Below are 15,100 nucleotides of genomic sequence, written 5' to 3'. Positions count from 1 at the left end.
TATTTGCCTCTCTAATTCTATCTATCAATATTTCTTATTCCATCTCTTCTCATTGTTTCTCCATCCCTTTTTACCTCTCCCCCCCCCCCCCTCTCTCTCTCTCTCTCTCTCTCTCTCTCTCTCTCTCCTCTCTCTCTCTCTCTCTCTCTCTCTCTCTCTCTCTCTCTCTCTCTCTCTCTCTCTCTCTCTCTCTCTCTCTCTCTCTCTCTCTCTCTCTTCCTCTCGATCTCTATCTCCTATCTATATCTCTTTACCACCCTTCTCTCTCACTCGCTTTTGCTTCATCTATCTGTCCAACCATTATCAAGTAGTTGAATGATTATTCTTCATGCCTCTCAAAACCTACATTAATACTTATTTTGATATATGTTGTGAGGATCAATAAGGATTGTCCTTGGCAAATTACCTTGAATTTGTTGACATTACTACTACCACCCTACCATCATTAAGACACACCCCTCCATTGGGCATTTAATTTTACCAATATCAATTATTAATTTTAATGGTTTTCATTGATGCAAACAAACCCATGTCAACCCAATCTTTATCAAGTAGTTGAATGATTATTCTTCATGGCTTCCAAAACCTACATTAATACTCATTTTGATATATCCTTGGCAAATTACCTCAAATTCAAGTTGACATTACCACTGCCACCTTGCCATCATTAAGACATACTCCTTAATTGGGTTTTTGATTTTTAACAATTTCAATTATTAATTTTAAAATAACATACTTCATAATTAATATTTTTTATTTTTTAATTAAAAATTAATTTTTTATATTTAAAAATAATGGACAAACCACAATAGTTAGATAATTTGAAAACTTGGACTTTGACACAACTTATAATTTGATTGAATTTAATGAATATTCCTAACTTTAATTTTGACACATAAATGATTGATTTTTATGACAAAAGAGTTTCATGCAAGACAATCTAATTTTAGATTAGGTACAACAATCACCATAATCGATAATTTGAAATATGCCTTTGAAAGTTTTTGAACAAAATATTAATTGTACATTGGATGGTCTAAGACATATCTCCGCATCCTCACATGTGAGGGTTGTGAGTATGGATACTAAATATGCACACAAACATAGAAAACATGAAGGGAAAATATAGGAAGACACAAGCTGAGATGTTTATGGCATGCTTCTTGAAGATTGACCCCCTAGCATCCATGAGATGCTACTTAAACATCTAAAACTAGCCTTCAAAGCCTTGTAACCCAACTTAGAACCCTTAAAGAAGCTTCTTATTTCTCGATTTCATTTTCATATTGTTAGAGGAATAGTACAATCACCATTGAAGTTATTTTCAGTTGGAGAAGATCATATTGCAGGAGAGGAAGACAATTTAGAGCCAAATTTCCGTTATCCACAAGCTGGGAGGATGCCGTCTGGGCGTTCCATTAGACCAAGTTTCTGTCCTCCTCCCGCCATTGTTAAGATCACTGCTTGCCGTGCCGTCGGCATGTAAGGGAAACCGGCCCCGTGTGTGTAATATCCCACATTTATGGGGCATTTAAAACCCAAATCATTTATAATCCAAGGGCACGGAGATTTTAAGTACGACCTTACTTGAACAGGATCTGTTCTGAAGGTTGTACAACTTGGTCTGCGTATCAAACTCAGACAAGCACACAAATCTGGAAGATGAATTAAGGCTCTGAGGCCAGAGCGCGAATGCTGAGGCTTGCTGTTAACAGCTCGTCTCCCGATGAACGTCCTGCCTGCTATATCCTAGCAAGCAGTGAAGGCCTTGGAGCGTTCTGACAGATTCCTAATTCCTTTTGGCTCGCATTCCGTAACAGCTAACGGATAGGGAAATTGTCAAAACTAATCATACATAGATTCTTAAAAATTAGGGTTTTACTGTTTAACCACTTAATTTTTAGAATAAAAAGACAGATTTGAATTGCAATTTTGAAATAGAAATTAGATCTGAAACAAGCAACCAAAATGCTATACTTCACAAGCTTAATTTCCACAAAATGAAAAATTAGGGTTTTTATGCAATTAACCTCTAAATTTTGCAAAAATATCAGACTTGGAAATGAAATTTTAAAGTTCAAATTGTAATTATTCAGATCTAACAAATAAGAAATCAGAATTAAGATGTAGGACGTCGGGTTCACCAAAATGTAAAGTGGAAAATTGAACCTTAGTGATTCCCCACCTAGGAGAGAGAAAGGAAATCATTACGATGATTTTCACTTGGGAGATACTTTACATTCAAAAGAGGGGTTGAATCCACTAGATCAAAATCCAAAGGAAACAAGGATGTGAAGGTCACAAGGTGATATAAGGGCTGAAATAGAAGGAGATTTAGAATGATGATGCAGAGAGGGGTCCCAATTGAGTAGGGAGATGCAGTCGCAAAGGTGATGGCCTAAAATGTGGTCAAAATTGCAAGGGTTGTAATTTTATGACGCTACAATAAATTAGTTGTAAATATATTCAAATAAAATTAAATCAAGTCTCATTGTTTTTTTTTTATAAGAGCTTGAATAAATGAAAATTTGGTATAACTTCAATTTCAAATCTGAGTATCTCATTAGCATATTTGTATACTTAATGGTAGATTATATTGACCATAACTATCTCCCTCTCATGTAAAGTGTGTTTTCAAAACTCGAATTAGTAAAAATACAAATAATAGACTATCTGTTGTATTATTCTAAAAACTACGTATATATAAAGAAGAGAGCTTTTAATCAATGTGCCCAATCATGCTAACAATGGCAAAACATAGAGTTAATTGCTAGATCAAAGGAAAAAAATGACTTCATGCATTAAAATGCATAGAGAAGTCTTGTTACAAGTAAGAAATATACAAAATGAAATCTTTACCAGAAAACATAAACCCTAGTAGGAGCTTTCTATAGAATTAGACAAACTTCTCTAAAAGAAGAGAACCAAATCAATTAGGCAATGAAACGATATAATCAAGAACGTAAAACACTATCTCTAGAGCCCCTATCATTGCAATGCATTTTTTATCAGACGACATCTTTAAATCAACTGCTATGAAGAAATCCAATAAGGACATTATTGTTTAGATGCAGACACACACCTTGGCCAACACAATATTTCACGAACATGTATGTAGACACCAATCAAACCCAAGCACACCCACACAAGTAAACCCACACAATATCCACCAAGAAGCATATAACAAGCAATTTGGTGTTTGGTGAGATCATCCTTCCCAACAATCTTTTTCAGTGATGACGAGAAGGATTGATGTTAATGCAATTTTATACTTGAAAATGCATTTTTATAATTAGTATATTTTTATACTTGATGGTAGATTCTATCCATTTATATATCTATCTCCCTCTCCATCTCTATCTCTCTCTCTCTCTCTCCACATCTTTCTCTCTTAATCATATACACACACTCCTTATTTCTCCCTCCCTGTCTGTATCTCTCTATCTTCCCACTCTCTATCTCTCTCCCTCTCTCTCTATACCTCTCTCTATTACTTGTCTTTGTCACCTTTCTCTCTCCCTTCCCCCTCTATATCTACTTCTTATCCCACCCCCTCTCTATCTATATATTGTTATCTTTACCTCCTTTTTCACTCCATCTTCCCCATTATATTTTTGTCTCTTTATTTCTCTCTACCTCTAATTTCTATCTCTCTCATTATCCCTTTGTATCTCTCTATATATAAATCCCTCTATCTATATCACTTCCTCTCTCCCTCTTTATTTATTGAGCGCTCTCTCTCTCTCTCTCTCTCTCTCTCTATATATATATATATATATATATATATATATATATACCCCCTCCCTCTCTCACTCGCTCTTGCCCCCTCTATCTCTCTAATTATTATCAATTAGTTGAATGATCATTCTTCGCACCTCTCAAAACCTACATTAAAACTCACTTTGATATATGTGGTGAGGATCAATAAGGAGTGTCCTTGGAAAAATAATCTCAAATTTCTTGACATTAGTACTGCCACCCTACCATCATTAAGACACACCCTTTAATCAAGGGCATTTAATTTTAACAATATCAATAATTAATTTTTATGGTTTCCATTAATGCATACAAACCATGTTAACCCAATTGTTATCAAGTAGCTGAATAATTATTCTTCACACCTCCCAAAACCTACATTAATACTCGTTTTGATATATGTTGTCAAGATCAATAGGGAGCGTCTTTGGCAAATTACCTTGAATTTGTTGATATTGAAATTGCCAGCCTACCATTAGTAAGACACGCCCCTTGATTGGGTTTTGATTTTTAACAATTTCATTTATTAATTTTAAAATATTATTTCATAATTAATAATTATTTATTTTTTAAAATTAAAAATAATGGACAGACCGCAACAATTAGATAATTTGAAAAATTTGGAGTTTGGCACAACAACGTATAGTTTGATTAGAAATGAATATTCCTAACTTTAATTTTGACACCTAAATGATGTTTTCTTTATGACAAAAGAGTTTCATGTAAGACAATCAAATTTTGGATTGAGTACAACAATCATCATAATTGAAAAGTTGAAATATGCCTTCGAAATTTTTTAAACAAGGTCTTAATTATACATTGATTGTTCCAAAAAGAACCAGATGTGTACATGATAGTTTAAAATACATAGCCACATCTCTCACATTTGAGGGTTATGAGTATGCATACTAAATGCCCACCAACATAAAAAAACATAATGGGGAAATATAGGGGATGATTGCCTCCAAGTTGAGATGTTTATGGCATGTTTCTTGAGGATTGGCCCCTTAGCATCCATGAGATGCTATAATACTTGAACATCTAAAACTAACCTTCAAAGCCTTGTAACCCAACTTAGAACCCTTAAAGAAGCTTCTTATTTCTCGATTTCATTTTCATATTGTTAGAGGAATAGTAAAATCACCATTGTAAGCCATTTTCAGTTGGAGAAGATCATATGGCAGGAGGGGAAGACAATTTAGAGCCAAATTTCCGTAATCGATAAGCTGGGAGGATGCCGGTAAAGAATGAGGAATTTGGCTCAAAACCCACCATTTGCATTTACTTGAAAATTTCAACAATCACTGCAGTCTGGACGTTCCATTAGACCAAGTTTCTGTCCTCCTCCCGCCATTGTTATGATCACTGCTTGCCGTGCCGTCGGCATGTAAGGGAAACCGGCCCCGTGTGTGTAATATCCCACATTTATGGCGCATTTAAAACCCAAATCATTTATAATCCAAGGGTACGGAAAGGTTAAGTACGACCTTACTTGAACAGGATCTGTTCTGAAGGTTGTACAACTTGGTCTGCGTATCAAACTCAGACAAGCACACGAGTCTGGAAGATGAATAAAGGCTCTGAGGCCAGAGCGAGAATGCTGAGGCTTGCTGTTAACAGCTAGTCTCCCGATGAACGTCCTGCTTGCTATATCCTAGCAAGCGGTGAAGGCCTTGGAGCGTTCTGACAGATTCCAACCCTTTTGGCTCGCATTCCGTAACAGCTGACGGATAGGAAAACTGTTAAAACTAATCATACATAGCTTAATCTGTAAGATGCCACATGGAAGCAAAGCAACCATTGTGATTTTCCAATTGGTATAACTTCAATTTCAAATCTGAATATCTCATTAATATCATCCATTAATTGAAGCATACTTATCATCTGTTTTCATATTCATCTCTATATAACTTTTAAAAATAAAAAAACTTAGATCTTATAACTTTAAATAATATTTGAAACAATTGGATACATATCAATAAATTTGTAAAATGTCATATGAGGTGATCACCATTTGAAGAGTTAGCTCTAAGTTTGTGGAAACGACGAGGAAAGAACATCATACTAGTGTTGTTAGTCTTTTATTTCAATCATACTTTGTAAATGCCACTCAACCACCCCTAATAATACACAAATTGGACATAATAAATGTTTAATAATTTTTAAATATTATTTCATAAATTTTTTGTGAAAAATGTTTTAGAATTTAATCATCACTATGATCATTGAGTTCGTCATCATCATCATCATCATCATCATCAAAATAGTGATGTGATTACAATGAGCATTCACATCTCTATATTGAGATTGAACCACCCCTAATATTACACAAATTGGACATAATAAATGTTTAGTAATTTTTAAATATTACTTCATAAGTTTATTATGAAAAATGTTTTGGAATTTAATCATCACTATGATCATTGAGTTCATCATCATCATCATCATAGTGACGTGATTACAAGGAGCATTCAAATCTCTATATTGAAGCTTATCCTAAACTAATGATCCTTCTTATTCTTACCTTGCATTTTTGTTGGTTATCTTTATTCATTTTCTATAACATTGACTTGCTATCTTTTATTTGTTTTGTTTTGCTAATTCATTTGTTTGAGCTCATTTTTAATGTTCATGGACATATCATTAATAGGAAAGCATTTAGAGCTAAAAATTCTTCATTCTAACTCCGAAATATTTTTTTAATGAATAAATGAAGGATCAAGAAGAATTATATTATACATTGAAAGAGAATAAACGCTTATAGATTGGATTGACTTTCTACTAACTTTTTGAAAATTTGCAATGGTTGTTCACTAATTATAGTTGAAATGTTTAAGGAAAAATATTGAAAAGTTATTTTAAAAATGCTTAAAAGTTTTAGAAAAATATTTTATAAACCTTAAGTTTTCACACTTCTAAAAATAGAAAACATTTTTTTAAAAATAAAGAAATATGCATAGAACTACTTATGCAAAGATAGATGTTAATATCAAAATTAGGTGTTTATCACAAAAGATTGAAATATTATTTAAAAAGTACTAAAAAGTTTTAAGAAAATATATATTAGGAACATAAAAATATTTATGCCAAAGGCATTCCCTTATATAAAAGGGACAAGCTGAATTCAACCATCAATAGTGTGCAATGATGCAAAAGGGATGCAAGAGATGCAAGACGATCCAAATGTCAATGACTGTTGGATTTTTTGTCAATATTTTGCCATTTTCATTATTTTTTGTCATTTCACATTTTTTTTGTTTGCTCATTTTTGGTTGATTGATGTTGACCCCACATGAAAAAAAGCACACAACATTTTGCATACTTGTACCTGATTGACAACCTGTCGTAAGCAAGTGTAAATTAATTTCCCTTTAGCAACTTTGGCATTTGTCAGTTTCTTTGGGAAATGCATCATCTTTACCATGGAACTGTGAGAGTTGAGAAACACAACACCACAGGAGCATAAAGATCTTCTACAAGCTAAAACAATCTGTTACAAGGAGAAGCAATGAAGCAAAAATAATCTGAAGAACAAAAACAAAGGAAAATATGCTCAAAAGAGGAGAGCTCAATATTCACCAAAATGTGTAATTACATAATGATACAAAGAAAAGAAAAATAACCTCTAATAGGTCAAGAAACCCTAAAAGGAAAAACCTAGGCTTGCACATAATAATTAATAAAAAAATTAATTATTATACACCTAATGTTAGCTTAAGTGTAAAAAGATAATAGGGAACTTAAAGAATTAAACAAATATTGTTTAATTAATCAAGTAAATACCCAATTACTCTAACACCCCCCCTTAAGCTAGACTTAGGGAGAAGCTAAAACCTAGAACAACTACTAAAAGTAGGAAATATGGGTCCCGACAATAAGGCCTAATCAGGTACCCAAATACAATGAAATCTTTATGAAACGAAGAAAAAAAAGAAAACCCAGTGGGAAAAAAATCCTCTCCAAAAAGAGATAAAAGAACATGTTGAAAGAAGAAGGAAGGAAGGCCTCATAAAGACCCCCCAAGGACAACTTCCTTCACCCCAAGCATAGAGCGCAACTGAAGATACCGCGATGATGCAAAAGGTTACGTGAAGATGTCTGCAACCTACTCGGCAATGGGAATGTACTCCAGAATGAGAACACCATCCTGAATCAACTAGTAGATGAAATGCATGTGAAGCTCAATGTGCTTCATCTGCTGATGCTCTACTAGGTTGCGGGAAATATGAATAGCACTCTGATTGTCACACCAAAGAACAGTGGGACTATGAGGAGGAAAACCAAACTCAGTCATCAACTGTCGAAGCCATAAGATCTCCTGACTGGCAAGCACAGCAGCTTGGTACTCAGCCTTTGTAGATGATAATGCATGAGAAGTCTGATTCTTGCAAGACCATGTGATAGGACCAGAGCCAAGACAAAAAACAAAGCCAGAAGTAGACTTTCGATCAGTGACATCACCAGCCCAATCTGAGTCAGTGTAGCCAACAATGTGAGGGTCCCCTGATGTATAGTGAATGCCATGAGAACTAGAGCCCTGAATGTACCGCAAAATACGTTTGGTTGCTTGCCAATGACTTTCATGAGGATCATGGGAGAATTGAGAGACAAGGCCAACCGCAAAGGAAATATCAGGACGGGTGTGAGTCAAGTACAATAAACTTCCAACCAATTGCTTGTAAAGTGTAGAATCTACTGAAGGAGTGGGGCAAGTGGTGATCAAAACAACCCCTGACTGAAATGGAGTGGGAGTAGGCTTGCAATCAAGCATGCCGAAGCGCCGAAGCATGTCAAGAAGACTGAATCACCTGAAGACCAAAGAAATAGTGCAAAAGACCAAGATCTGTCATCTCAAACTGATCCATCAAGGCTTGTTGGGTATGCTGAATCACAGAGGATGAGCTACCAGTGATGAGGAGATCATCAACATATAGCACAAGAATCAGGATCTCACCCTCAAGAAGTTGAATGTATACTGTGTGATCAGAATGACTGTGGGTGAACCCAATGGAGAGCAAGAAAGAATCCATCTTCTCATACCAAGCCCGAGGGGCCTATTTGAGACCATACAATGAACGTCGAAGTCTGCAAACCAAAGAACTGTCCTGCACAAATCCCTGAGGCTGCTCCATGTAGATTTCCTCTTGTAGATCCCCATGCAAGAAGGCACTCTTCACATCCATTTGAAAAATGGGCCAACCTCGAGAATCTACAAGAGATAGTACAAAGCAAATGGAGTTCATCTTGGCGGCAGGGGCAAAGGTCTCAGAGTAATCAATACCCTCAACCTGTGAGAAACCCTTCACAATAAGACGTGATTTGTACTTATCAATGGAACCATCAGCAACATACTTGGTGCGATACAACTAGCGGCATCGAACCATCTTTCTGCCCTTAGGAAGAGGACAAAGATCCCAAGTATGATTCCTCATCAAAGAAGAATACTCCTCCTCCATAGCACAATCCCACTCATGGTGACTGGTAGCCTCTAAAAGCTTCTGAGGATCATTTGAAATAGCATGAATCAAAAGACTAGAACCCACAGTATGAGAATGGGTCTGACGAGTATCTGAAGGATCACCGACCAGAGGACCTACCGCCTGAACAGTAAAGCGAACCCACTTGGGCATCTGAGGTGGAGCAGGTGGAGGAGGGGATGGTGGATCATCAACACCATCATTAGAATCATCCTCAAAAAGATCCTGAAGAGATGAAATGGAAGGAGTAGGCAGAGGAGTAGACACTAGAGTCAGGGTATCCACTGTGGGAAGGCGCTCATCAAACTGAACATCCCGTCGAAACAAGACCTCTCTGGAATTAGGATCAAACAATCTGTACGCCTTAACATCCTCATAGTAGCCAACAAAAATGAGTGGTCGGCTCTTTCACTCCATGGCTTTCCTCTAAGCATCAGGAATAAAAACCCATGCCTCACTACCAAAAACTCGGAAAAAGAAACATCAGGCTTGTCATGAGACCAAGCCTCCTCAGGAGTCATATGTCGAATAGCCTTGTGAAGCATCCAATTCTGAATATAGTTGGCACAATTGACTGCCTCGGCCCAAAAAGATGAATCCATGGACCTGGACTGAATCATACAATTCGCTATCTCCCGTAAGGTTCTATTCTTGTTCTCAGTGACACCATTTTGCTGAGGGGTGTAGGGAACAATAAACTGATGCTGCAAACCATGCTCAATGCAAAAATCTCTGAAAGCTTGATTCACATACTCCCCCCCATTATCTGTATGTATCCACTGAATAGAACAACTTGACTGCTTCTCAACAAATGTCTTGAAGATTCAAAATAAATCAAAGACATCAGACTTGTACTTAAGAAAGTACACCCACGTGCGTTTGGAGAAGTCATCAATAAAAGTGAGCACATACTTGGCCCCAGAAAAAGGAGTGGGAAATGACATGAGATCACTGTGAATTAACTCCAAGGGTGCCAAAGCATGAGGGGCTCCTCCCTTCGGAAAGGGATCTCTGTGATGCTTGCCAAGCACACAACCATAACAAACACCATTAGTGCAGGAAAGTTGTGGGAGCCCAAGAACAAGTGCCTGTGTACTCATCTGCTGAAGATATCTGTAATTGACATGGCCCAAGTGCTCATGCTAAATCTTACTCACTGAATCTGCATGTGCTATAAGAGACAAACCAACACCCATAGAGGGCTCAAATCCATCAAATCTGTACAGATGAGATGCAGTATCCACACTCCCAGTAGCCACAACCAAATCAAAGTCATGGAGGTCCCGAATAACCACATCATTTGGTGAGAACTCAATTGTCTTACCAGAGCCAGAGTGACAAATATGATAAATAAACAGGGGTTTGTCGAGATGTCAGGGACAACCAGAACATCTTGCAGAGTACCCCCAACCAAAGAGAAAGAACCTGAACCCAAGGCTGAAAGCTGAACTGAGTCACCCACTGCAATCTGTGAAGTACCACAAGATGCAAGAGAAGTAACCAACTGCTGAGTGTGAGTTATACGGTGAGAAGCACCAGAATCAAGTATCCATGTGGAACCATAGGTCGAAGCTCGAGCAGTGAGAGCATGACTTTTCCCTGTGGAAGGAGAAGATGCCTGAGGTGAGGAGATGTGATGTTGTTGCATGGCTTCCTCTAAAGCCTCTAAACATTTCCAACACTTGGAAATGGGATGTCCTTCCTTGCCACAAAAAATGCAAGTATCTCCCAATTTCTTCTTAGTCTTGGAGGAAGACTCACCAGACTGTGAAGATTTCTCATGCTTGGGAGGAAATGGTGGTTTAGATTTAGACTTAGGAGCAGGCTTGGAGGGATTCTCACTACTGCAGAAGGCTTCTTTGGCTTCGGTTTCTACTTTTGTTTCTCTTTAGAGGATTGAGTAACCAAGGCTTTGTTCTTGGATCACAAAAGCATATCCAGCTGAGAAAGATGAGACTTCTCATGAGACAAACGCTCACAAAAGACATCAAAGGTAGGCATGTTGAAACGAGCACCCAAGCCATCCATGGTGGAGTAGAAAGCAGAGGCAAAAAATTGAAAATGACCTCGAAGCTTTGAAAGAATCAAATGAATGCACTCTGTGTCTGTCTTGATCTTGCCACATCCTTGAAGAACAGATCGGGTAGTCTTAAACTCGTTCAAAAAATCCTCAATGGTGGGAAAGAAATCAGGTGACAAAGAAACCAACTCTGCCTCAATCTGTAATGCCTAAATCTCATTAACCCTCCCAAAGAGAGAATCAAACTTCAACCACATAGCCCTAGGAATGAGCAACTCATCAAGGTGAAACAGAAGACTGTCAGAGACATGCAAGGAGAGCAAACCCATGGCCTCATCCATCTTGTTTCTATGCTGAAGAAGCTCATAAGGACACTGCAATACAGGCTGAACCTCATCCAAACAAGACCACAACCCTCATGCCCTGAGAAGCCTCATGATGTGGGGCTTTTAGGTGTGATAGTTGTGTGAAGTCAACAACTCAACTGAAGGATCTGCCATGAGAACAAAACTCTGTACCTGCACCTACACCTGCTTGTTGGTTTTTTTTTTTTTATGTGATCTTTCAGAATAGATAGTGTGTATGGTGAAAATGGATAACAATAATAACAATATTGAAAGGCTAAATGAATTCAACCACCAAACCCTAGCCTAACAATCAACAAAGATCCACCATAACATATGAAGATTACCTAAGACAATGCAAATCACATGAAATCACAAAGATTATACCATCACATGTCCAATAGGGTTTTGATCTCCATTCTTCCTATCTCCATTGATCTTGCTTGATATATTTGCTCTCAGATTTTATATGCACAAGAGCTCAACAAAGAACGGAATGTGGTTGCAAGTAGGATCGTAGTATAGTCAAGTCCTTAAGATCAATGATTAGGGTGAATGATTAGAACGATTGATTAGGATGCATAGAACGATTACGGTTTGATAATGAAGGAAGCATCTCCTTATATAGAAGACACTATATGAAATGGAGGGATAAGATTGAGAGGTGTAAAAGGAGGTGGGCTATGATTAGAGGGTAGGTAAAAGAAATAATAAAATAATGAGAGGGGTAGGTAGTGTATGAATTAAGAGATGAATGACATGTGTCATAGGTAGAAAAGGCTAATGAATTAATTAAATAAATAAAGATTTATTTAATTAATAGAAGAAGTGGGATCAATTAAATAAATAAGATATTTATTTAATTTAGGAAAATGATAATTTAAATAAATAAATGTATTTATTTAAATGAGAAATAAGGCTAGAAGAGGATAAATGAATTAATTAAATAAATAAAGATTTATTTAATTAATAGAAGAATTAAGCTTAGATAATTAAATAAATAAAATATTTATTTAATTAGACATGACAGTTTTAGGTGTCTACATTTTGCCCCTCTTTGAGACAATGCGGCTTGTCGCGTTGTTTCAAAGAAGATAAGATGAACTGATATAGAGTTACCCCAGAATGGGAATGATATGCCCCCTCAAGAGATTGGATGAAAATGTCTAGAAAGATCCCAGACAATCTCTCGATAAGAAAGAAAGGCTAGAATGGACTGACCGGATAAAGTGACAAAGTCACGGGATAAAGAAGACTAACTCGGGAAACGAAGGCTAGGGGTAGTCTATAAGATAGACCACGGGGGAAAATACATCCTCATTGTCATCTACACATTCACAAGAGCATATTGCAGAGCAAAAATAGAGCAGGAGCAGTCAGCAGCGATGGCTTTCACTCATAGATTCGACCGTGTTCGCCGATTCCAGAGGCCAGTAGAGGCAGGAGAGCCGGTAAGTACCGCCAAACCTCCTCGTACTTTGATGCATTTAATTTTGTCATTAATGCATGTCGAATAGGGTAATAAATGCGCTTAGACTAGGGTCCAAAAAGTGTCAAAAAATGTCCACGCACGTCTGTGCAGAGCATAGGCACGTCTGTGTTTTTCAGGCGCGTCTATGCAGTCTTTGAGCGCGTTTATGTCATGTAAGCGCATTTGTGTTTGAAAAGTATGAATTTGCATCTTCTAGGTCAAATCGGCAGTTTTGTGATGAACATATACTGTCGATTGGATAAGCTGCTGAGGGGATACACTCAAGCAGGTCCTCTAGGAAGACTACGATAGATCAAGGCACTTTGTGATGAACAGTGAGTACCAAGATAGAGTACTTTATGATGAACAGGGAGTACTGAAATATGAGTAGCACTTTGTGATGAACAAGGAGTGCAAATGTGAGTAACACTTTGTGATGAACAGGGAGTGTCACACACGTAGTACTTTGTGATGAACAGTGAGTACCACTAGGATAAATAGCAACACTTTGTCATGAACAGTGAGTGTCACTAGGGTAGATAGCCATATGCATTTAGATAGCGAGTAGCATTTTGTGATAAATAGTGAATGCCACTGTAACTGACATGATTGAGTTGTTTGACTGCAAGAGTATTTGCCGATGCTAGACTCATGGGAGAGATTCCCGTCGACGTAGAGGTTGCGACCTAAGTTGTCGCTCGAGGACAGAGCTGCCATCGAGGAGATGGGTTTGAGACATGTGCTGTATGTGCCTGAGTTTCGGGCAAACATGGGTTTGCTGACTGCGCTGGATGAGAGATGGCACTTTGAGATGTGCACATTTCATCTGCCGATGGGTGAGATGACAGTCACCCTGGAGGATGTATATAGGATTATGCAGATACAGATTGATGGGGAGCTGATTCCGTATGATCGAGACAGAGATAGGGATGCCCTTAGATGAGTGTTATAGGATCCAAGACTAGAGATGAGGGTGGGACACGTGGCATGGGATACCATGACATGGATAGGATTAGCACTACCAATAGTGTTGGCAGGAGTGATCAGTGAGTTCCTCTGTATCAGTTTTGTACCATTTTGTATAATGATGTAGACACCTGCGGGTGATTGTAGCCATATGATTTTGACATCATTGTATCATGACACTTTATATATATATATATGAGATGATTCATCTTTGCGGCAGCTATATGCATGTGTACCTATGTGATGAGATGTTCTTATGTGATGCTTATGATATGGATGCAAATATGTATATGATGCAATGCAATTTTTTTTTTTTTTCGTTTATGTTTTATATGTGTATGCATGATGCAAATGTGAATGTAAGTAATGGAGATGAATATGATAATGCAAATGTAAATTGTGCTAACAGGTGTTGTGTGCAGGATGTGATGTAGTTGTGATATCTATATGTATGTATGAAATACTTATATGTGGTAATGTAGGTGCAGCTACATGAAATGCAAATGTTTTTGGTGTGTCATTATACTCAGTCATGTGATAGCAGGCTACGTGGACTTGAGAAGGATGATGGAAGTCAATCAAGAAAGGGGGATGGAAGATAGAAGATATGAAAGTGAAAGAGCTTCTTGTGCGTTATCATCATTGAGCTTTATTATGGAAAAATAGGTTATGACAATCGAGGCATATGTTCGACCCAGAAAGTCATTGTACCTGTTTGCATGGAGATAAGACAGTCACAAACAAGGAATGCCCCAGTTCACACTAGACTCACAGTGTCCTCATATCCTTGGACAAGTCAGAGCATTACTAAGAGACAATCCACAGACAGCAAAAGAAAATGGGTGACGATACCCCATCCTCGCCTTTCTAGTCAAAGACATCCTAGAGATAGAATCTCTAGTCAAAGACATCCCAGAAAAGCTAAAAGACATGTCACCAAAAAAGATGAAATCAAAAGAAAACCAAGACTTGACACCAACATCCACTGTAGTCCTCAAGTTTAGTGTCTCTTGTCACTTGTATAAGTCTTATTTGATTGTGGTCACAATGTTTACTTTCACAGAAA

General features: G+C 37.4%; 2 non-coding genes across 2 annotated transcripts; both read left to right on the top strand.

Moving 5' to 3' along the window:
- Positions 1 to 1,577: 1,577 nt before the first annotated feature.
- On the top strand, positions 1,578 to 1,788 carry LOC131033081 (small nucleolar RNA U3). The gene has a single exon (XR_009103560.2). It is a non-coding gene; the product is annotated as a small nucleolar RNA U3 (small nucleolar RNA).
- A 3,450-nt stretch (positions 1,789 to 5,238) lies between these two features.
- LOC131033080 (small nucleolar RNA U3) lies at positions 5,239 to 5,449 on the top strand. The gene has a single exon (XR_009103559.2). It is a non-coding gene; the product is annotated as a small nucleolar RNA U3 (small nucleolar RNA).
- Positions 5,450 to 15,100: the final 9,651 nt, after the last annotated feature.

This window comes from Cryptomeria japonica, chromosome 7 (assembly GCF_030272615.1).
Source record: "Cryptomeria japonica chromosome 7, Sugi_1.0, whole genome shotgun sequence".
In the NCBI taxonomy this organism is placed as follows: Eukaryota; Viridiplantae; Streptophyta; class Pinopsida; order Cupressales; family Cupressaceae; genus Cryptomeria; species Cryptomeria japonica.
The sequence above is the reverse complement of the archived record's forward strand: the minus strand, read 5'-3'. Positions and strand labels throughout refer to the sequence as shown.